Here is a 6485-nt window from a genome sequence, read left to right as displayed (position 1 = left end):
ACTCCCTCGCCTCTGGCCCCTTGACATGTGGTGTTGAGAGGAAGGCACATCCAATGCCGAGAATAGAGGCGAGGATGCTAAGAACATATTTAACAGCCTTGAAGATGGTTTTTACTATGACCACGACCCAAACTTGCTACGAGTGACCAAAGAGTTAGAGGTTACTCAAACGGTGTTAGCAGAACAGAGGAAGCTCACTGCAAAAATGAAAAGAATGATGGAACGCCTTTAAAACAAGTTTGATGACTTGGAAAATTTTGATAATGAACCTTCGGTGGAGGTAATGGTCAAAAAATGTGCTCATAAACAAACTAAAGTTGAAACCTCGAATCCTCGCAAGGATAAAGTTAAAGGCAAGGTAGGTGAGCCCCCACAAAAATCTACCCCTAAACCTCCTCAAAAAGAAACGAATCTGGTCAGCCAGCCCTCAAGGACATAGAAGGCCACCGATGCTTTTGAGCCTGGACGCCCTTCTAATCCTAGAGGCAAAACCGTGCCAAGGGGACAAAATACATGGGTACCTAAGCTTAAAGGGAGAAGGAACCACCCTAGTGATTCTGTCAATCAGGACGAAAGGACAACCGTGGGACATTCTGAGGATAGCTGGTCCACTGTAGACCTCTAACGACAATTAGACGCCAAGTACAAGAAGTATAAAAGTGAAAATGCAAGGCCACGTGGGATGACCTTAGAAACCAGTGATAAGATGAGGGGACGGGATCTTCCTGAGAGTGACATAAAGAGATTGGAGGAGCAGATAGCTGCTCTGATCAAGTTGGTCAAGAAACAAAATAGAGCCCTCTCAAACTCAGAAGATGAAGACCCAAAACCTTGTGTAAGGAGGATCGCGGTGACCCCACTTTTAGAAAACTTTAAAATACCCCACATTGAGTTATATGAGGGAATGACTGATCCACGAGCACATTTGGCCAAGTATAATAAAATGATGCAAGTTGCCTGGGTCAGTGACGACGCCAAATGCTTATGCTTTTCCTTGACATTGACCAAGTTTGCAAAAGATTGTTGTTAACGATTAGCTTTAGGATTGATTGATAGTTGGAAGGACATACAATCGGTTTTTCGCAAATAGTTCATTGTTGCGTGTGACAAGGACATGGAAGTTGGTTCTCTTACCAATGTCAAACAATAGCATAATGAAAGCTTGAAGGCTTTTATTCAAAGGATAATGGAGGCAGCTGCCAAGACTAAGGTTAGCGATGACATAAAATTAATGGCCTTCCAATCTGGATTAGTTGTTGGCTCTCTACTGTGGGGAGAAATGCAGAGAAAGAGAGCTAAAACTTTGAGTGAGTTTATGGTAAAGGCCCAAGGCATCATCAACCTTGAGAATGCCTACATACAAGCCTTTAGAGTCCCTCTAGCTCTAACTCCTTCCACGACAGCTCCTAACTTCACACCCCAAGTTTCGGCTCCAGCCTTGACTCTCTTAGGAGCCGAGTTTTCTCCAACCAATTACAAACCTACTACTTCTAGTTTTTCCCCTACGTAGACCCATTTTTTTGGGTACAAGGCAGCACAGAGTAGACGTAGAGTAGCTCCTAGACAAGCAAAAACTGAGGTCCCGAATTCTAATGTAAGCCATTCTTGGAGAAAAAGAGAGGGTAAGAGCCACATTCGCAATGATTCTTTAAAAAAAAACCAAGGAAGGAATATGATCCAAAATACACTAAGTATACAAGTCTAATAAACACTCGTGAAAACGTCTACAAAGTGACCTGCAATATGGTCCATTACACGAAACCTCCACAAATGTCACATGGAGGAAGGAATAGACGTGATCAAAACAAAGAATGCAAGTATCACGGGGAGAAGGGTCACACCACAAATGAGTGTGATTATTTCAAAGATGAAATTGAAACATTGGTCTGAGCAGGAAATTTGGGACAACGGGTCTGAATCTCGATCATCTATCTCGGACAGGGGGTTGTACATGGACACATGATCGTCCTTGGACAACCGAACGTTGTAAATCCTCCACATGGGGTAGGACGTTCTTAAGCTCCAGGAACATCATTGCCTGCACTCCCTGCACTGCCAGCCTTAGCTAGGGTGGCCTTACTTGCTCCAAGATCGGGAAGCCCATATCCTCTCGGATTCGCTCCACCTCCAGTGGACGGACACATGACAACAATCTTCAGTGGATCCCATCTCGTCAAAAGTACTCGAAACGCACAGAAAAGATACTTGAAAGAGGTAAAAAAAAAGGGGAAGTGTGTGCGCTAGTGCAATCTCCCACACAACGACCCAAAATGATGAATTTTCTAATCACCTTTACTGAGGATGATGCCAAAAATGTGTGCTTCCCCCATAACGATCCTTCAGTGATTAATGCACAGATTGCCAACAAATGAGCTTCCAGGGTTCTTGTGGACAGTGGGAGCTCAATTAACATCCTATTCAAATTCGCATTTCAGGAGATAGAGCTTACCGAGGTAGATTTAACCTTTTGCCCCATTCAATGGCAAGCTTCAATGGAGACGCCTTAATGTCGATGGGGAAAGTCCAGTTACCTATCACCCTCAAAGGAGAAAACAATGCAAATGCTTTCAAGCACTCAACTTTTGTGGTGGTAGACTGCCCGACCGTGTACAATACAATACTAGGGCAACCAACCCTTGTGGATTTTGGGGCGGTGACTTCCATCAGGCATTTGTGCATGCAGTTCCCGTGTGATAACATATGTATTGGTATGATTAAAGGCAATCAGAAGAGCGTAAGAAATTTCTACAATGTCTCCACACGAGCTGTGTACATGGTCCGGGAAGAGACACCTACTGCTCTCAGAACGGAAGACCTGATGGACATTGGAGCCATCCAAGAGGATTTTCAAGACGAATTGGATCCCAAGATTGGGACTAAAAGGAATTTAAAACCAATGGAAGAGGTGGAGGAGGTAAGCATTAGTGATGAAGACCCCACAAGGACTGTAAGAGTGGGAAGAAAGATACCTCCATCCATAAGAGAGAATATCATAAGCACGGTCAAAAGGAACCAAGATGTCCTCGCAAGGAGCCCTTCTGATATGACCGGGATTGACCGTAACACTATTTGCCATGCTTTGAACATTTGAGAAGATGCAATGCCAGTCCACCAGAAGATGAGACCTTTAGATCTGGTAAGGGCTAAAGTTGTGAAGATGGAAGTAGATATGTTGACTGCCAATGATTTCCTCCAGGAAGTGTTATATCCAGTATGACTCGCAAACCCAGTATTGGTTCTGAAACTCAAAGGCTCATGGAGAATGTGCATTGAATTTACCAACCTGAACAAGGCCTACCCAATAGATTGCTTTTTGCTTTTGTAGATACATCAGATGGTAGATGCCAAGTCCGAGTACAAGTTACTCAACTTCATGGATGCCTACTCTGGATATAATCAAATTAAAATGAATGTCACAGATGAGGAACACACCAGCTTCCAAACTAACAAAGACGTTTATTGCTACAAGGTGATGCCATTTGGGCTTAAAAATGATAAAGCTACATATCAACAGATGGTCAGCCCAATGTTCAAAAACCAACTAGGGAGAAACATGGAGGTGTATGTAGACGACATGTTAGTTAAATCTAAGACCTCTGAAGGACATGACCAAGATCTCAAGGAAGCCTTCGTGGTAATCAGTAAGTACGGGATGAAGCTAAATCCCAAGAAGTGTACCTTTAGAGTTTCCTTTAGGAAGTTTCTAGGGTTCATTGTCAGCTCTCGTGGAATCGAGCCAAATCTTGAAAAGATTAAAGCCTTCATCGACATGCCTTCTCCAAAGAAGCACAAGGATGTTTAAAGTGTTACTGGTCGAGTTGCCACATTAGCAGGTTTATATCAAAGTATACAAATAAGTGCATACCGTTCTTCAACGTATTGAGAGGCAACAAGAAGTTTGAGTGAATTGAAGAGTGGGAAGTTGCTTCTAGAAATTGAAGGAGAATCTAACTCAAGCTCCCATTTTATCGAAGCCCGTGGAAGGAGAAGATTTGTATTTACTTGGCAGTGTCTGATCATGCTATTTGTAACGACCGCCTTAGTAAATTGGATTAGAAAAGGCAATTTGCACTAATTTCTATTATTTTATTATTATTTATGGATTTAATTATTTTGGACCCCAATATTTAGAAATAAATATTAGAGTTGTAATTTCTCAATTTCGGAGATTTTATTAAACGCTAGGGGTATTGTTTGATTAATATGTGAAATATGCAATTTTTGTAATTTTTGCTCGGCGGCAATGGAAAATGCGATGGATGGCTAGTTTGATCACATGGGTAAGTTTAGAACCTTATTTCTTAATGGGAAATATTTTAGAGAAAATAAAATACCGGGATTAAGCGGGGTTATGGAATTTGACCACTTTACCCCTAACTTTTGAGATACCTTAGTTTTATGTGTAAGGGCAATTTGGTCATTTGGTTATATGATGTATGGGGTGGCTGCCTATTAGAGTGACACCTAGCAAGCCTTTACTTCAGCCAAGGTTAAGGTATTAACCTTTATTTTTCATTTAGGGGAATTAAAATAATAAAATCCAAGAAATATCAAAATTAAGAGAAACTCTTCTCTTCCTCTCGTTCTCTTCGTGCAGCACCAAACCAAGGGGGAGAACCTTTTGATCTTTAGTATTTTTCTGAAATTCAGTGAGGATTCAAGGTTCTTGGGACTAAGGTAAGCCCTTGTAGCTTTCTTCTTTATTTATTTTAAGTTTTATTGGTTTGGGTGTGTGATTTTGTGAAATAGGGGCTGTTAGGATTAGGTTTGCTTAGGGCTTGATTTTCTAGGTTCATTTGAGTTGAATATAGCATTGAGCAGCTGGTTTTGATGTTTGGATTTAGTATTGAGCAAGTTTGAGCTTTAAAGCCCAAGGTTAGAGCTTTAATGGCATCCTTTGATTTAGTGGGTTTTTCTGTGAATTATTGGTTGGAAAATGTTGTGAATACATTGTATAGGTACCCTGGAGAGTTTGGTTAAGTTTGGGATTGAATTGAGTTAGGGGGGTTGGTTTTTGTGTTCCCAGCACAGAACCGGTCGACCGGTTCTAGGGGACCTGTACCAACCGGTCGACCGGTTGGTGTCCAGTTTTTGGACTTCCGGTTGGGACCGGTCTGCCGGTTGGGAGAATTTTCCGAACCCTAGTTTTTCCCAATTTTGAGATATTTAGGGTATTGCCATGTGGTTTATTGATAGGGAAACTTTTAGTTTCAAGTTTAAGTCCCCGAGTAGTGATTTAGCGAGTCACTCATCTGTGTTACAATTAATGTGATTAGGGCATCCATCTAGCACGAGAATTTCCGTTCAGGTCGGCCAGCACATTTGAATTCGGAAAACAGGTAAGAACTGTATATAGCGTGTTATATGAGATATATGCATGATGTATGTATGATTGTATATGTTTTGGGTGATATCATAGCGGCACAACAATTGTGTCGGTTCGACAGTACAGGCATCGTACTGGTTAAAAGTGATATTCACCCCAGAGAGTATTAATTGGCGCTATCATAGCGGCACAACAATTGTGTCGGTTCGGCAGTACGGGCACAGTACTGGTTAAGAGTGATATCATGGCCAATTGTACTCTTGGGTGCCATTGATGCTATCATAGCGGTATGAACATAGTGCCGGTCCCGCAGTGCGATCATAGTGCTAATAGTGGGTGATATCATGGTCAATAGCACCAACCATTAAGAACGTTCTTAATCAGTTGATAAGCCTTGTAAATAGGTGTATGGGCGCCTAGTTACAAGTCGAAAGTTGTATGATATGTTATATGCTTTTCTTACTGAGTCTGTTGACTCACAGTTCTACTTGAATGTGTAGGTAAAGGAAAGGGGTTAACTGAACTGGAGTGAACCTGAGCTCGGATGGGATTGTACATGTTAAAGCAGCGCGACCTGGAGTGTTCGGTCTCGGGACATCTGGGAATTATATTTTGATAGTCGCTGTGCGACCTGGAAATGTGTATTTTGAGATATTACTTTTAAAAAGTTTGAAAACGGGATCCCGGCACTTGTAAATATTTTAAAATATTATTAAGTTTATTAATTAATATAAAAAATTTAATTTGACACGTTTTTCAAGAAAACTCTTCGATTAGCGAAGATTGCACTGTAATTGAAAAAGTACTGTAGCGTGCCTTAGCATTAGGGCGTTACACTATTAGTGTTATACTTGTGCAAGAAGAAGAAACCATTCAGCTCCCGGTCTACTACGTAAGCAAAAGATTGTTGGGTGCAGAATCCAAATATCCAATGATCGAGAAATTGACATTTTGCTTACTAACCACGTCTCAAAAGCTAAGACCATAATTCCAAGCCCATGCCAAAAAAGTACGAATGAATTATCCCCTCTGTCAGGTGCTTCAAAAGCTAGAGTCCTCCGGTAGGTTGCTAAAATAGGCCATAGAACTTAGCCAGTTTGATATCCAGGGTCAGCCACTGGTATCCATCAAGGGTGAAGCCCTTGCTGATTTCATAATA

This window comes from Cannabis sativa, chromosome 9 (assembly GCF_029168945.1).
Source record: "Cannabis sativa cultivar Pink pepper isolate KNU-18-1 chromosome 9, ASM2916894v1, whole genome shotgun sequence".
Lineage (NCBI taxonomy): Eukaryota > Viridiplantae > Streptophyta > Magnoliopsida > Rosales > Cannabaceae > Cannabis > Cannabis sativa.
This window is presented reverse-complemented; position numbering follows the sequence as displayed.